Source organism: Schistocerca serialis, chromosome 5 (genome assembly GCF_023864345.2).
Source record: "Schistocerca serialis cubense isolate TAMUIC-IGC-003099 chromosome 5, iqSchSeri2.2, whole genome shotgun sequence".
NCBI classification, from domain to species: Eukaryota; Metazoa; Arthropoda; class Insecta; order Orthoptera; family Acrididae; genus Schistocerca; species Schistocerca serialis.
Window position 1 is genome coordinate 309,697,330 of NC_064642.1, and position 18,394 is coordinate 309,715,723.

Genomic DNA, 18,394 nt, shown 5'->3' on the forward strand with positions numbered 1-18,394 from the left:
TAGGCCGGGCAGATTGGTGAAACAGGACAGGCTCCGAACTGTGGCGATACTAACATCAAACTTTAATGCTCGGCAGATTACAGATGTGTCTGAACACACAGTGCACCGAACACTCCTAACGATGGGCCTCCGCAGCCGACAATCCATGCATGTGCCAATGTTAACACCTCCATATCGGTAACCACTGAAATGGGCACGTGACCATCGGCACTGGACGTTGGCGCAGTGGCAGAGCGTTGCAGGGTCTGATGAATCCCGATACATCCTTCATCATGCCTATGGGGGGGGGGGGGGGGGGCGAATCCATGGTCTTCCAGGCGAACAGCTCCTTGACCCCTGTTCTGCAGGACAGAGACAAACTGACGGGGGCTCCATTATGCTCTGGGGAACACTCACGTGGACATCCATGGATCCAGAGGAGCTCGTGCCAGGCACCATGACGGCCAAGTAGTATCGTACACTAGTTGCAGACCACACACACCGCTTCATGACGATTGTGTTTCCCTTCGACAGTAGCATTTTTCAACGAGATAATGCACTATGTCACGATGCCAAGAGGGTGCTGGAGTGCTTCGTGGAACACAGTGGCGAGTTGCAGTTGATATGCTGGCCCCACAACTCGCCAGATCTGAGTGCGATCAAACACATCTGGAATCTGATTGAAAGCAAAATCAGAGTCCATCGCCCCCGTCTCCGGAATTTACGGGAATTAGGTGACTTGTGTGCGCAGATGTGTTGCCAGCTACCTCCAGTGACCTACCAAGGCCTCTCTCCTTCATGACACGACGTGTCACCGCTGTTATACTGTCAGAGTTGGATGTATCGGCTATTAGTTAGGTGGTCATAATGTTCTGGCTGATCAGTGTATATGTTCGGTCGAAGTGACCCTATGTTTTCGATGACCAAAATAAAGGGCTTTACCAGCATAGCAGCATTTAAGTGTCAAAATATACAGGGTACTCCACTGATCGTGACTGGGCCAAATATCTCACGAAATAAGCGTCAAACGAGAAAACTACAAAGAACGAAACTTGTCCAGCTTGAAGTGGAAAACCAGATGGCACTATGGTTGGCCCGCTAAATGGTGCTGCCATAGCTCAAACGGACATCAACTGCGTTTTTTTTAGGATACGAAACCTCATTTTTGTTATATATTCGTGTAGTACCTAAAGAAATATGAATGTTTTAGTTGGCCAACTTTTTTCGCTTTGTGATAGACGGCGCTGTAATAGTCACAAACGTATAAGTACGTGGTATCACGTAACATTCCGCCATTGCGGACGGTATTTGCTTCGTGATACATTACCCGTGTTAAAATGGACCGTGTACCAATTGCGGAAAAGGTTGGTAACAGGTAGGTTTTTTAAATTAAAATACAGACGTAGGTAAGTTTGAACATTTTATTTCGGTTGTTCCAATGTGATACATATACTTTTGTGAACTTATCATTTCTGAGAATGCATGCCGTTACAGCATGATTACCTGTAAATTCCACATTAATGATGTCCGTCAAGCTCAATACATTTGGCAATACGTGTAACGACATTCCTCTCAACAGCGAATAATTCGCCTTCCGTAATGTTCGCGAATGCATTGACAATGCGCTGACGTATGTTTCAGGCGTTGTCGCTGGATCACGATAGCAAAATCCTTCAACTTTCCCCGCAGAAAGAAATCCGGGGACGTCAGATCTGGTGAACATGCGGGCCATGGTATGGTGCTTCGACGAACAAACCACTTGTCATGAAATATGCTATTCCATACCGCTTCAACCGTGCGCGATCTATGTGCCTGACATCCATCATGTTGGAAGTACATTGCCATTCTGTCATGCAGTGAAACATCTTGTAGTAACATCGGTAGAACGTTACGTAGTAAATCAGCATACATTGCACCATTCAGATTGCCACCGATAAAATGGGGGCCAATTATCCTTCCTCCTATAATGCCGCACCATACATTAACCCCGCCGGCCTGGGTGGCCGAGCGGTTCTAGGCGCTACACTCTGGAACCGCGTGACCGCTACGGTCTCAGGTTCGAATCCTGCCTCGGGCATGGATGTGTGTGATGTCCTTAGGTTAGTTAGGTTTAAGTAGTTCTAATTTCTGGTTCAAATGGTGCAAATGGCTCTGAGCACTATGCGACTTAACTTCTGAGGTCATCAGTCGCCTAGAACTTACAACTAATTAAACCTAACTAACCTAAGGACATCACACGCATCCATGCCCGAGGCAGGATTCGAACCTGCGTCCGTAGCGGTCGCTCGGCTCCAGACTGTAGCGCCTAGAACCGCACGGCCACTCCGGCCGGCTCTAAGTTCTGGGGGACTGATGACCTCAGCAGTTAAGTCCCATAGTGCTCAGAGCCATTAACGCGCCAAGATCGGTGGGGTTTCACTCGTCGCAGCAATCGTGGATTTTCCGTTGGCCAATAGTGCATATTATGCCGGTTTACGTTACCTCTGTTGGTTAATGACGCTTCGTCGCTAAATAGAACGCGTGCAAAAAATCTGTCATCGTCCCGTGATTTCTCTTGTGCCCAGTGGCAGAAATCTACACGACGTTCAAAGTCGTCGCCATGAAATTCCTCGTGCATAGAAATATGGTACGGGTGCAATTGATGTTGATGTAGCTTTCCCAACAGCGGCGTTTTTGAGATTCCCGATTCTCGCTCAGTTTGTCTGCTACTGATGTGTGGATTAGCCGCGACAGCAGCTAAAATACCTACTTGGGCATCATCATTTGTTGCAGGTCGGGGTTGACGTTTCACATGTGGCTGAACAATTCCTGTTTCCTTAAATAACGTAACTATCTGGCGAACGGTCCGGGCACTTGGATGATGTCGTCCAGGATACCGAGCAGTATACATAGCACACGCCCGTCGGGCATTTTGATCACAATAGCCATACATCAACACGATATCGATCTTTCCGCAATTGGTAAACGGTCCATTTTCACACGAGTAATGTATCACGAAGCAAATACCGTCCGCACTGGCGGAATGTTACGTGATACCACGTGCTTATACGTTTGTGACTGTTACAGCGCCATCTGTCACAAAGCGAAAAAAGTGGTCCAACTGAAACATTCATATTTCTTTACGTACTACACGAATATGTAAATGAAAAAAATTGGGGTTCCTATTTAAAGAAACGCAGTTGATATCCGTTTGACCTACGGCAGCACCATCTAGGGGGCCAACCATAGCGCCATCTGGTTTCCCTCTTCAAGCTAGACGAGTTTCGTTCTTTGTAGTTTTTTCGTTTGATGTTTATTTCGTGAGATATTTGTCCCGGTTACTATCAATGGACCACCCTGTATACATTTTAATATATGTACATGAGTTTCTCACGTAGGGTACCTCAGACGTATTGAATACAGAAAATTTATGTTTGTAGAGGGACAGGCGCAACTATAGCCACGAAACGCGTTAACAACACCAGAGAAGTGCTTCGGATAGTTTTTAGTGTTAACCACTAGGCTCTCACACTCCACAAAGGAACAAAATAAATGGCCACTTTCTTTTGGGTATGCATTTACTATCTGCCAGAACTAGCAGGAGGTACCTCACTTCCATCTTTCCGTAGCTGTTCAACACAAATAACTTGATACCTACGAAAGCAAAAGGAGTTTACATTATACCTTTAGCGGTGATAAGATATTTCAGATTGGCATACCAAAACGATGTTGATTTTGCTACAGACGACAGCTAGCTGTGAGCAAAGTTACCTTGAAATTAAATAAAACAGTACTCCTACAATGAAAGCATAGAAAGAACACATTACGCTTCGACAGTCATTTATCAAGAGCATAACCTGAGTTGACAGGATATGCAGCAAGGGAAGGTAATGATGATACACACTCACCTAAAATGGAGAAGTTACTCGTATTTCGGCACACACTTCGAACTTCCAAGGGCGGCATCGACCGAGACGGGCTGAGAGCGTCCGAGGAACTCATATTGTAACCACAAAGCATTTGCGACTTTGTAGCTTCGCCGTACAAATCTGTCCGTTGATCCACTCTTCCACCATCTGGGGTAGAGCTCCGGAAGGGGTGACCAAAGGATTTACCCCAGCTTTGTACAGGCTTATGTCGAACCTCGACCACATAGTGTCTTGGCTTTGTACCCGCGAAACCGGGCTGTCGGGGAACAATTGACGCGCATTTTCTCTTCATCTACATCTAAGCCTCCGTGTGATACCGAGTGTAATTTTATTTTCATGGTCTTTTCGTGAGATATACGGGATATTTATAAATTAGCTTTGCAAAAGTAACATTTAAGTGTGAAAAGGGTAAATAACTTACAAAAATAATTGACACAGCACTAAATGCAGTATGATTTCAATTTTTATTCTCACCAATAACTGTTAGTTCCCGAAGTCCCTGTTAGGAGGCGTGCGCGGTAAGAGTTATTCCAACAGTTATCTCGCCGGCCGGGGTGGCCGAGTGGTTCTAGGCGCTACAGTCTGGAACCGCGCGACCGCTACGGTCGCAGGTTCGAATCCTGCCTCGGGCATGGATGTGTGTGTTGTCCTTAGGTTAGTTAGGTTTAAGTAGTTCTAAGTTCTAGGGGACTGATGACCACAGATGTTAAGTCCCATAGTGCTCAGAGCCATTTGTCTTGTTTTGTTAGTCAGTACTTACACTTTTTTATATAAAAATTTTTTTAGTCACATAAATTTGTAATTATGTTATGGACCACTTTAAATGTCTAAATTCTGATGAAGGCACACTTAGAAGTGTTGAAACCTGGTTAATAAGACTGAAAAATTGTGACCGAGGGCTCATTATTTTCAATTTTAATTTATAAACGGTCACTGAACCAAGCAGCCATGTCAAAACTTTACAATTATTGAACGATTTAAGTTTCGTACTTCAAGAACAGGCCATTTCTAATTGAGTATTCAACTTGAACTAGTTCGTTATACTCCACCGATTCATTCCTCCAAATGGCAGTATGATAATACACTCCTGGAAATTGAAATAAGAACACCGTGAATTCATTGTCCCAGGAAGGGGAAACTTTATTGACACATTCCTGGGGTCAGATACATCCCATGATCACACTGACAGAACCACAGGCACATAGACACAGGCAACAGAGCATGCACAATGTCGGCACTAGTACAGTGTATATCCACCTTTCGCAGCAATGCAGGCTGCTATTCTCCCATGGAGACGATCGTAGAGATGCTGGATGTAGTCCTGTGGAACGGCTTGCCATGCCATTTCCACCTGGCGCCTCAGTTGGACCAGCGTTCGTGCTGGACGTGCAGACCGCGTGAGACGACGCTTCATCCAGTCCCAAACATGCTCAATGGGGGACAGATCCGGAGATCTTGCTGGCCAGGGTAGTTGACTTACACCTTCTAGAGCACGTTGGGTGGCACGGGATACATGCGGACGTGCATTGTCCTGTTGGAACAGCAAGTTCCCTTGCCGGTCTAGGAATGGTAGAACGATGGGTTCGATGACGGTTTGGATGTACCGTGCACTATTCAGTGTCCCCTCGACGATCACCAGTGGTGTACGGCCAGTGTAGGAGATCGCTCCCCACACCATGATGCCGGGTGTTGGCCCTGTGTGCCTCGGTCGTATGCAGTCCTGATTGTGGCGCTCACCTGCACGGCGCCAAACACGCATACGACCATCATTGGCACCAAGGCAGAAGCGACTCTCATTGCTGAAGACGACACGTCTCCATTCGTCCCTCCATTCACGCCTGTCGCGACACCACTGGAGGCGGGCTGCACGATGTTGGGGCGTGAGCGGAAGACGGCCTAACGGTGTGCGGGACCGTAGCCCAGCTTCATGGAGACGGTTGCGAATGGTCCTCGCCGATACCCCAGGAGCAACAGTGTCCCTAATTTGCTGGGAAGTGGCGGTGCGGTCCCCTACGGCACTGCGTAGGATCCTACGGTCTTGGCGTGCATCCGTGCGTCGCTGCGGTCCGGTCCCAGGTCGACGGGCACGTGCACCTTCCGCCGACCACTGGCGACAACATCGATGTACTGTGGAGACCTCACGCCCCACGTGTTGAGCAATTCGGCGGTACGTCCACCCGGCCTCCCGCATGCCCACTATACGCCCTCGCTCAAAGTCCGTCAACTGCACATACGGTTCACGTCCACGCTGTCGCGGCATGCTACCAGTGTTGAAGACTGCGATGGAGCTCCGTATGCCACGGCAAACTAGCTGACACTGACGGCGGCGGTGCACAAATGCTGCGCAGCTAGCGCCATTCGACGGCCAACACCGCGGTTCCTGGTGTGTCCGCTGTGCCGTGCGTGTGATCATTGCTTGTACAGCCCTCTCGCAGTGTCCGGAGCAAGTATGGTGGGTCTGACACACCGGTGTCAATGTGTCCTTTTTTCCATGTCCAGGAGTGTATTTCTATGTTTACGTGATGACTTTTTAAAGGGAAGAAGACGTCTACAGTGACTCGCACTGTTTTGGAAATGAAGTGTCCTCGGCGCACCCCGCGGTCTTTGGACGTTATCTTTCTACATCTACATCTACATCTATACTCCGCAAGCCACCTGACAGTGTGTGGCGGAGGGTACCTTGAGTACCTCTAGAGGTTCCCCCTTCTATTCCGGTCTCGTATTGTTCGTGGAAAGAAGGATTGTCGGTATGCCTCTATGTGGGCTCTAATCTCTCTGATTTTATCCTCATGGTCTCTTCGCGAGATATACGTAGGAGGGAGCAATATACTGCTTGACTCCTCGGTGAAAGTATGTTCTCGAACGTCTTTGCAGCAGGCGGTCAGTATGTTGACATCAGTGGCAGCACTATTTAGACTGCATAGAACGTTATGATGAATACCCGCAGAAGGGAACATTTTTACTGTGAGTCACGAGATGCTGCCTACCCGGAAAGTACATATTGCACAATGTCCTTCTAAGGCATCAGTTTTCTTTCGGCGTTCATATTCACAGCTACTTTACAATTTGTGGGACACCGCCATCACTCCCATGGAGTCTCGTCTCTGAATACAGCAGGTGCTCAAAGCGAGGCGTGCTTCAGACCCTCAGCAGAGCGTGCGATTGTAGATTGCGCGTCCGCGCTTTCTAGTTGCTGTTGTCACGCAAGCCTCGTTGCAAAGATATGGCAGACTACCAGATTTATTTCTCAGATAACTTGTCAAATGAATGACGACAGATTAGCGTCTCTTTTCTCTAGCGATACCCGTAACTCTTTCCTCCCCGTACCTCACTCCCTTCCTCTCTTTCTCTCTCCGTCTTCTGCATGTGGGATGAGAGATTTTATTCTGTTGTAGTCAGCCCTCTTCCAAACCTCAATTTATTTTCATACTCCGTGCATTTCCCAGAGAGGCTATCAGAAAACAGGAAACAATTTGTACAGAAACCCTTCACATTCCATTCAACTTTTCGATTTAGTTCCACTAAGAAGTTGGCTCCTTTTTTGTGTGCGTCATTTTTCTACCTCAGGATCTATATGAGTACCTTATTGGTCAGAGTGTAATTTTCTTCTCCAGCTGCAGTACTGCCAATGTTATCTATGTAATATTAGTAGACTGAGATATCAAAACAAGTAGATGTTCATTCGGATGTACGTGAAAGTTGGACAAACCATTGTTGATGTTGTTCTTGGTATCCTGAAATTGTCAATTCTCCTAATAAAAGGGCTGCTACACGTTGTACTATGCAACATTTAAAGTGATTTCAACATGACATTTAAATTAGGGAGGGAGTTTAAGGATTTACGGATGGATTATGGAAAATAAGCATTTTATGGTCGAAGCTCTTTCCTTGTCAAAATTTTCTTTCTCATACGTAATAGGGCAATTTTGGGTCTACCTTGAGCAAACACAATTTTTCTTGTTCTATTATCTTTAACTATTTCGTAAACGTTTCGCCATTTTCACTGGGTTTTATTTATTATCTGTTGATCAATATGCAAAGAATTATGCCCTTGACATTTATCAGTTTTTGAGGTTATAGCATTTACATCACTCTGAGTACTGACAGAAATAGTAATATGAAGAATAAATATATACCTTATTATTACATACTGTTGTTCACGAGTTCGTTTGGTATTTATAGCACAGTTATAATTTTTATCTGTAATTAATAAGCGTTTATCAATGTTTTGTTACGTAATTTCCAAATTTTTGGCCTAATACGTTAGTGCTGGTTTTTTTCTATAATATTTCTGTCACTATATTTTGTTGTTTTGAAAATAAGTATTCGTTACTTCACTCTTTGGCTAATATTTTTTAGATTACCGTACAATTTTTCGAAAAATGTGTTGAAATGTACGCTGATTACGATTAGGCTTTGTGAAGTGTTAATTGATGATGGGGAGCAGACTGTGTATGTAAATGTGTATATTTACTTTTCTTAAGTCTCGCATTTTCGTCCTTCTATAGAGTGTCTGACACTCACTGTTTCACTGTTTGTCTGATGTTCCCTTGTTCCGCCCTGTTATTGTGTGTGTTCTGGGAGGGAATTTTGAATTGTGCAGTGACATTAGGATGTAAGGGTGTTTGTTTGTTTATGTGTGTGTGTGTGTGTGTGTGTGTGTGTGTGTGTGTGTATGTTACGTGTCTTTGTCTTGTGATAATTCCTTTAGAGCTGAGAAGACGGTTCCACTGCATCTTGCTGTTTATTCACTCACCACTTCTTTTCCTTCCACTATGGTTTTTTGTGTTGCATAATTTTTGTGTAGTAAATTTCTGTGGAGGGCTACTGCTGCATTGTAGAATCTTTTAAGTCTTTACTTATATCTGTTGGTCTGCGTTTCTTGTCCACGAGATGATCTCAAATGTGGAATGGATGATCTCTAATGTGGAATGATTGCTGTTACTCGTACGTGCCCTGGAAAGTAATGAGAATACAGAATATTTAAACTCGCTACCAAAGTCACGAAAGTGAAAAATGTGATATCATTCCCATCTTAAAATGTAACTTCGACTTTGAGAACACAGAGACAGAAGATGGCAGTCACCTAGAATTACGAGGGACTAATATTTCTCGATGCGACGAGAGGGAAAAAAATTCAAGTCAAAGACTGTTAGATGATTTAACAAATGGACGAAGGTATCGACAGATTGAGGGAAGGTACAGGAGAGAGTGAAGTGGAGAGCATGTAGGCGGAGAATGTCGTCTACGAAAGGCGAAAGTTCAGATGAATCGTGATAATCTTGAATCGAGATGACTGATTTTTAATTCCACGCCTCTCAAATATGTCCCCACTGCCGCAAGGCTATTACAGATATAGGGAAAAAGTCCGTTCCGATTTGTACTGATTTCCCTGTGGCTTTCACATTTTGTGTAGCTGCATAAATCACAGGAGCGGCGAAATTCAGAATAATTCCGCGATACTCAATTTAGGGAAACTGGACATCATGAGTTACTGAAACCTGCAGAAGGCGAGAGGAGTGAACATGTGTTTTGGAGTCCAACTGTGAATATAATAAGTGGGAATAACACACTGATGATCTCACATCAAATATCCACTTATCTGTTCAGCCACGACTGTGATAGCTGTATCGGAAGCGGATATAAAGCAAGCAACAACTAAAAACATCAAAAACTAAAAACGAATAAGGTATAATATGGGTACACTAGACAATCACTGGGGAGTGTCCACGTATGTTGTCACAGTCTTTAGAGAAATGTGTAGCGACAGAACGTGTTTCAAAAACGAAGCAGACCATTATTTCACTCTGCGTTGAACAGCGTCGTCTCTTTCAGCTCGTCGTATCCTCAGTTGCAGTACCGAAGGCGTCTTCAGGAATGTCAAAGGTCGCTCGATGCATATTACCGCGAACTCTGTTGTTGCCTTACGGTAACATTTCGTAGAAAATGTCTGGACTTCTATCATGATCTCTTCAGCTTCAGACAATGCGGGTCTAATTCATTTCAACATTAAATAATGTTGAGTCTTAACTAATTTTCTCAACGACAAAAATCTTGTTTTCTGTAAATATTCGATGTTCCTGTAGGAAAACCAGTGTGATCTTTATTTTTGTGCTGGAGGTAATCTTTCGATTTCCGCTATATACTCTCTGAGGCAGTTACACTTCGAAATGCGTGCATAATGGTCTAATCATGTTGAACTGTTCACTTCCAACACTGCTATTTTTCGGTGGGAGGAGAAACTTCTCTTGGAAAATAGAACGAACAAGGTTCTCCCAAATGTTTGTATTAGGTCACAATATAAGATATGTGCACATTACTGATTATGGTTGCTGATGGCGATCTTCTAACGTGAAAATATGGGATGAACAAGACAAGTTCGGAAAATATTTTCAATTATTCTCCATCACAGAAAGTGCTAGAAATGGTCACCGTTGACGTCGATGCAGCACTAAGCGCAATTTATCAAACCCCGACCCGCGATTAGCTTGTCTTACTCCATAGCGGAAGAGTTTCTGTGGAACTGGAAAGACGTAAAAGTCAGCGGCGAATTGAAGTCTAAAGCGGACTATGGCCAGGAAAATTACGTCTTTAGGTTATAGTCCCGGAGGGAATGAGCGGAAGCAGTGGTTTAGGTAACAGTTTTCGGTAAGAGTGGACTGCAGGTATCTCTCTGGTATTCCAGATTTTCCGAAGCATGCTCAAAGAGCTTATGCACGGTTTCTTTCAAAGAGGAACATTCTTATCCAGCTCTACCTTACGCCGCGTGCTCTAATCACCCCGTCGGAGACACGTCGCTATGTTCTTATGTTCCTTGCATAAATAACAGGGACAGTCTTCAACTCAAGCTTGTTAAGTTCAGGCCGGCCAAAGTGGCCGTGCGGTTAAAGGCGCTGCGGTCTGGAACCGCAAGACCGCTACGGTCGCAGGTTCGAATCCTGCCTCGGGCATGGATGTTTGTGATGTCCTTAGGTTAGTTAGGTTTAACTAGTTCTAAGTTCTAGGGGACTAATGACATCAGCAGTTGAGTCCCATAGTGCTCAGAGCCATTTGAACCATTTTTGTTAAGTTCAAAAAATGGTTCAAATGGCTCTGAGCACTATGGGACTCAACTGCTGAGGTCATTAGTCCCCTAGAACTTAGAACTAGTTAAACCTAACTAACCTAAGGACATCACACACATCCATGCCCGAGGCAGGATTCGAACCTGCGACCGTAGCGGTCTCGCGGTTCCAGACTGCAGCGCCAGAACCGCGCGGCCACTTCGGCCGGCGCTTGTTAACTCCTCTTCTTATTTGGTTCACGTACACAACTAGTTTCAGCTATATAGCAATTTTTAAGTCTTAACATAACGTAATTTGAAGACCGATGTCGAATCATCTCATCTGTTAAAGTGCATGTTGTGGAACACAGTATAACAGCGTATGCAGTAGCGAGACAGGACGAACATTAAAACAGTCGCGTATTCAGAAGTTGTGCGACCATTCTGCGACGAGTTACAAAGTTTCGACGCACTTGGGGAGGGGGGGGGGGGGAGGGAGTACACTACTGTATGCGAAAATTGCAGCACCAAGAAGGCGACACGTAATTACAATGAAATTCATTCCGCAGATTAGGAATATGACAATGCACGAATGATTAGAATTACAGCACTGTACGTGTACTTTGGCGTGAGAATTTAGTGCAGTGTGAATCCACTATATGCTCCAGACGTCGTGGCACGGAATCAAAGAGGGTGTGAACATGCTGCTGGGTATCTCACTGCAACGCGGTTTGTTGGCGAGTCCAAAAGCATCGACAACGATTGCAGGAAGACCAGAACAGAGGAATTGCCGAAAAATCTTATCCATGTTCCGTCAGTGACATATCTGGCGAACGTGCAGGTCACAGTAACACTGGCGCCCATCGCTCTTCGAATAAGTGTTTCATACTCCTCTCCACTTAACACCGGGCATTGTCCTGCTGGAATATGCCATAAGGGGTTGCCTGCAGGAGCGGCATTACCTCGGGTTCCCCGACGTTCCTTGTGTATTAAACATAACGTCTGTCAGCTATGGTGCTCAACAATGCATTCCGCTCGTAGCTGTCATCACGATGTCTAATAAGAGCCCTGATATCACTGTAGGACAAGATGAAGAGGGGATTGTCCGAAAACATTAAATTTTGCGAGTCAGCACGCTATTGGTGGTGTTCACGTGCCCATAGCTAACAGTAGCGTTGGTTGTTTCCAATCACCAGAAGCTGACGCAATGGCATGAGTGTCACCAGTCCAGTCGTCAGCAAAGGAATCGAATCGTCGGCGCAGATACGTCAAGTGCTTCAACTCCGAGATAACGCTGTGGACGTGCATCAAATGTCTTCGCAGCTGCGAATATGGACAACGGTCAGCTGCGTAATGGAATGACGAAAGCGAAAATTTGTGCTGGACCGGGACTTGAAGCAGGATTTCTCGCTTGTCGCGAGTGTTTACCTTAACCACTTCGGCTATCCGTGCACGATTCACGGCTAGACTGAAACTTCCATACTTAGTCGTTCATGCGTCACAACGTGCACCCGTACGCATTATGTAACTCCTGCAGAAGAGGATGTCATTTTAAATGAAAGAGCTGCCTGGTATCGGCGGATGTATGCATCTTCTCGCGTAAAGAGGGAAAGTCGGATTCGAGTCCTCGTCCGGCAGAAATTTTCATACTCGTCATTCCATTGTACAGCTGATGGTTGTCCGTATCTGCAACTGCGAATGTATGTTACGTATTTCGTGACGGCTGTACTCGCCGCAGTGCCTGTTCCTTCGGACATGCATGCATGTCTGAAGGAACGTGGCATCGTTCTTCTTAACAACACAGGCAATGCAATATCGTATCCCAGTGGACGTGACTGTACTATCGGTTACGGCTACGCGGACAATATGTCGGTCATCCCGCGCTGTGATCGCATTGTGTGGTCCGGTATCAGCTCGTCGTTTTGTGCAATCCTCTTCTACCCACTGGTTCCACAAACGTACTGCTGTCATAACAGCGCGCCCTGCAGGAGCCGCAATGGCACGGTACCACAAACGCGCTTCCATTCCCGGAGGCGCATCATCCTGTCCTGTTCAAACTTACTCAGATGCTGATAATTCCGTCCTTTGACGTCGTCGACGGATAGCGGCTCTTAGTTGCAGGTTTCTATTTCGTTTGAATGCTCTACGCCGATTGGAGCGTGGCGCAGCGCTGACCTGTCATGGTATTCCAAAGAGGAAGCTGCTAGTCCTATGTGCATGCCATCTCTCTGCAATGTTAATCACTTATTATGGTTCCGCCGACCGCTGTGGCCGAGCAAAGAGGGCGTTCTCATCCGAAAGAAGTCTACCAGCATCAAATATCGGCTTCAATGCAGGGAAGAAATTTCTGGGAATGTACGTTTGGAAATGAACCATGGACTGTGGGGAAACCGGGAGAAAAGCTTTTCGAAGCGCCTGAGATATGTTGCTAACAATGGTTGTTGAAAAGTAGGTGGTCCGATACCAAATGAGATGTTTCTCTGCAGAATCCGCGTGGAGAAGAGTATTTGAAGACCCTGACAGGAAGAAGGGAAGGCATGATAGGATCTGTATTAAGGCATCAAAAAATAACCTCAAAGATAATTTAGAAGTAATATGTTAAAGATCCGCTTCAGTTGCGAAAAGTTACTGATCTTTACCCAGGTTTCAGTTAGAGTAATCTAGCCTTCTTCTGAAGCATAAAATAATCTAATACATGCTAGAATAAGGCACGGTCAAACATAAAAAGCTAAAGTTACAACGTAGCGTCCGCGGCTAACCGACTGCTTTCCAGGAAGTGGGGCCGGGGCTGTTCCTCAGCTAAGTAAAGTAGCTTGACATGGTACCACGGTACTTTAGCTTTTTATGTTTGACCGTGTCTTACTCTGGCATTTATTAGTTTATTTTATGCTTCTGAAGAAGGCTAGATTACTCTAGCTGAAACCTGGGTAAAGACCAGTAACATTTCGCAACTGAAGCGGATCTTTGACGTATTAATTTATCACAGGTGCTGGCAGGGCTGCAACATGTTAAAAATTCTTATAATTTAGAAGGCTGTAGAGAGTAAAACCAGCAGGGGACGACAGATATTATAATACATACAACAAATAATAAATGATGTTTGATGCAAGTGCTGCTCTTAGATGAAGAGGTTACCAGTGGGGCTGGTGGCACGTCGCGTCTAGCCAGTCAGCAGAGTGGTTAAAAAAGTTCCCAGCACTAGTTATGCTTCGCCAAGTAAATGGATACAGAATAACAAATCATTTATTTGTTCTCATGATGACTGAACTACTACAGATTAATTGCACATTTTTCCCTTACGGGAAGAGACCACAGGCGATCACGTGATGTAGAAAGGTGAAATGCGTCTTCACATGTGAACAGAGTACCTCTTCTTCAGTCGTCCTTGAATTGAAACCTAGAGCAACAAAAGACACAGAGCTGCTGCACATTACGCTTATTGAATTTGAAGCGGTAGTTGGAGATTACGGAGCGAGCCACCCCCAGAACAGGGAGGGGCGCAACGGGGCGCACGCAACCGTTATTAGTTTGGGAAAGTCGACTTAAACTTCTGGGCTTAACACCGCTCTCATTCAATGGCCGACGGTGCCTACTGAATATGAATGTTCTTAAGTTCTTCAGACATAATGGAATCCACTAAAAATAAAAATTTAATTGCTTTCTTGTTTTACGGGGTGAATGGCACTGAGAAGCACATTCTGCCTTTTGTATTCTGTGATACCGCAATGATTACCCGAAAGAACTGAGTTTCTATGTCCACTCCACATACTGTTGGAGTATGGAAGAAAGATGTACACAATGAGCATGAGAGATGTATACTGATATATTATTATCAGGAATTGTTGTTGTATTGTAGCTGACATAATGACAAACACTGTAGTGAGCGTCTCAGTTACATTACCTAGCAGTTACAAAACAGTTTTCAAAGAGTATCAAATGATGTAACGGTAATTGCAATACAGGAACACGAAATCACATGCTCCAAGTGATTATTTTCTGTCAGTCAAACTGCGCTCAGCATTTGTGTGTGGTGTCATTGAATATGTTAGTGTCTCTGCTTTGTAGTTTAGCGTTGTTGTTTCATTGTACACTGGTATACAATGCATGGAGGAAAAACAGCCGAAAACTGCGTAAAAAAAAACAACAAATGCAAACTAAACACGGATAGCTATCTGAAAACGAGCCTGTATGTTCTAAACCGGCAAAGACACTTGCTATTCTTAATCTACACAAAAGATTTATGAGAAAATATGAGCAGCCCATCTTAGACTGCTTCCTAATAATGCTACCATTTATCGTGCAGTAAAGTCACCAGAACCGGCCGGTGTGGCCGAGCGGTTCTAGGCGTTTCAGTCTGGAACCGCGCGACCGCTACGGTCCCAGGTTCGAATCCTGCCTCGGGCATGGATGTGTGTGCTATCCTTAGGTTGGTTAGGTTTAAGTAGTTCCAAGTTCTAGGGGACTGATGACCTCAGCTGTTAAGTCCCATAGTGCTCAGAGCCATTTGAACCATTTAAAGGCACCAGAAGGTCATAAACAATTGCAAAATTAATTCTAAAAGATACCTCGGTGGTATCAAAAGTTCCAGTTGGTCCAATATAGTGAAAAGTGTGAAATCATCCACTTGAGAACTAAACGAAATCCGTTGAAATTTGATTACAAAATAAATTAAACCAATATAAATGCTGACAATTCAGCTAAATACCTAGGAATAACATTTACGAACAACGTAAACTGTAACCATCACATAGATAATGTGGGAAAGGCGAACCAAAGATAACTAATCCACTAAAGAGTAAAGAGTCTGCCTAAACTAAGCTTGTCCGTCCTCTGCTAGAGTGTGTCATCGTTACCAGATATGATTGACAGAGCACATAGAAAGAGTCCGAAGGAGAGTAGCTCGTCATGTATTACAGTGAAACAGGCTGCAGGATATCGGTAATATGATAAGCGATTTGGAGTGGCAGTCATTAAAACAAAGGCGTTTTCGTTGCGGCGAGTTCTTTTCACGAAATTTCAAACACCGACCTTCTCCTCCGAATACGAAAATATTTTATAGTCGCCAACGTACATAGGGAGACATACTCAGCATAATAAATAAAATAAGAGAAATCAGAGCTCGTATCGAAAGATTTAAATCATCGTTCTTCCCACACGCTACAGAGTGGAACGGCACGAAATAGTCTAAAAGTGGTTCGAAGAACCCTGTGTAGGGCACTCAAGTGTGAATTGCAGAGTAGTCATATAGATTTAGATGTATTTGTGTAAATAATTAGCCCATTAACAATGGCTAGTTGATGTTTTCTTCTTTGCATGAATCAATTTATATTTTATACTTAGCCACGGTATCAAAATGTCAGTTTTCAGAAAAACAGCATAGATGAAATAGTGACGCACAGATCAAGTGATCTGTGCAGGATGAACTAGCACAGAGAACTGCATCGAACTGAAGACTACCGTTACAATAGCAGACAAAATCTACTCTTCTGTACTTGGTGCACCAGACTAAACATCGTGCAATTTAATTACTACAGAAAGCATTCATCTGTTTCTCAAAACATCCAATTAATGATCTCCATTCGTGAATGTGAATGATACCGCCAGTCCGCTTCAGTGGCGAGTGTGTGTAAGTCGTAAAGAGCTCCGCCAGTTCCCGCACTCACCACCGCTGGGAGCTGGTAAGCAAATTACGTCCGGTTCGGTAACAGAAGCCGTTAAGACCCCGTTACGCAACACGGCAAGTTATCCCATAAAGGCACTAGACAGCTGGCAATGGAAAGCGTCACAGCTGAGCAGGCGTCGCCTTGGCGGCCTCGACTTCCTGTGGCCCTTTATTTTCTCAGGGCTTAAACCCTTCCGCAGCCGCCGAGGTCATTACGGACGGATTTACGTAATCTTATCTAATGGAGAAAGCTGTCCGGAGGCTGGGCTGTCTGCTTTAAGTACTCCGGTTTCCAGCTTGCGGAGAGGAAGACCAGATGTAGCTGGAATTCTGAAATGAAACTGATGAGTACAATCTTGTCGGAGACCACGACTACGCTGCCATAGACGTTTGCGTTACCGGCGGTCGGATAGTAACGGGGAGACACCGGACAGAAATTTGTGGCCTTCAATTCTGGCGCGATCAGAGAGCGTTCACTGTCTCACAACTCTACAGAAAGTCAACTCATTTTTACGCTACACTTGCACGGACTAGCCGTTAAACAATTCCGGATTTCTTCCTTTAATTGAAGTTCTGAGCGACAAATAATCTTTAGGGTTGTAATGCGTCGACAACCATGTCCAATTCGCCTTGTGTACTGACCTGTCTCCCTATAGCGTGTCACACAACCTGTGGACGACACATGGACTGGTATTGGCATCTGCAATTACACGATCTTTGCAACTTGCGCTGCATCAAGCTGTCGCTTTACACGTGCTTGGTTGAATACCACGCCTACAAATGGCAACTACCGTCTGTATATCTCACAAGAAAACACTGGGTCACCGGCACTCAGTACCTTCTGAGTGTTCACTTTAGACTGTAATCTATAATTTAGCCAAAAGATGGCGGATAATTTTAATTTTTGCCTACACTGTAAGCAATGATCTCAAACCATGCAATAAGACCACAAGTACCACCTGAATCAAAATAGATTTAGCATACCGTTGTCCATACAAGGGTTCGCCTAATTCTTTTGAGCAGTGTATAATTCAAGGAGAATACGTGAAAGTCGTCAGCTGCATGCAAAAATGGCTCTGAGCACTATGGGACTCAACTGCTGTGGTCATTAGTCCCCTAGAGCTTAGAACTACTTAAACCTAACTAACCTAAGGACATCACACACACCCATGCCCGAGGCAGGATTCGAACCTGCGACCGTAGCAGCAGCGCGGCTCCGGACTGGAGCGCCTAGAACCGCACGGCCACCGCGGCCGGCAGCTGCATGCAATTTCGTATACAGGCCGTTTGAGATTTCTCTAAATTCAGACGGATGAGGAATGGTCATGGTCTCAAATTCTGACTCTTCTTGCCTTTACTGACAAATTGCAAATACTGTGCACGGTCTTCTTTTTCAAGTTTAGGAATATTACACATTTAATTATTCTATTTTGGCACGTGACTGTGATAGAAGCATCCAGATAATTCGCTGAATGCACAGTCGAATGCCATAAACTTATTTTAGTTCTGTGTCTTCAGGACATAACTTCTCCAACGATGTGTTTAATCAGATATGTAGACGGCGTAGTCTTTACCGTACTATGACACTCATTCCATGTGCCTGTCTGCTTACTGATCCGACTTTCACTCACGTAAGATTTTTTTTAACTTAGTTCAAGAAGAAGTGAAGGAAGAAAAATAGAAGGGAGATTAGAATTTAAAATTTCGTTGACCACAAACTTATTAAGGATGGAATACAGGCTTGAATTGGGGAGAATGGATAAGGTAGTCAGCTGTCGTTTCGGAGGGACCAGCCCTGCAATT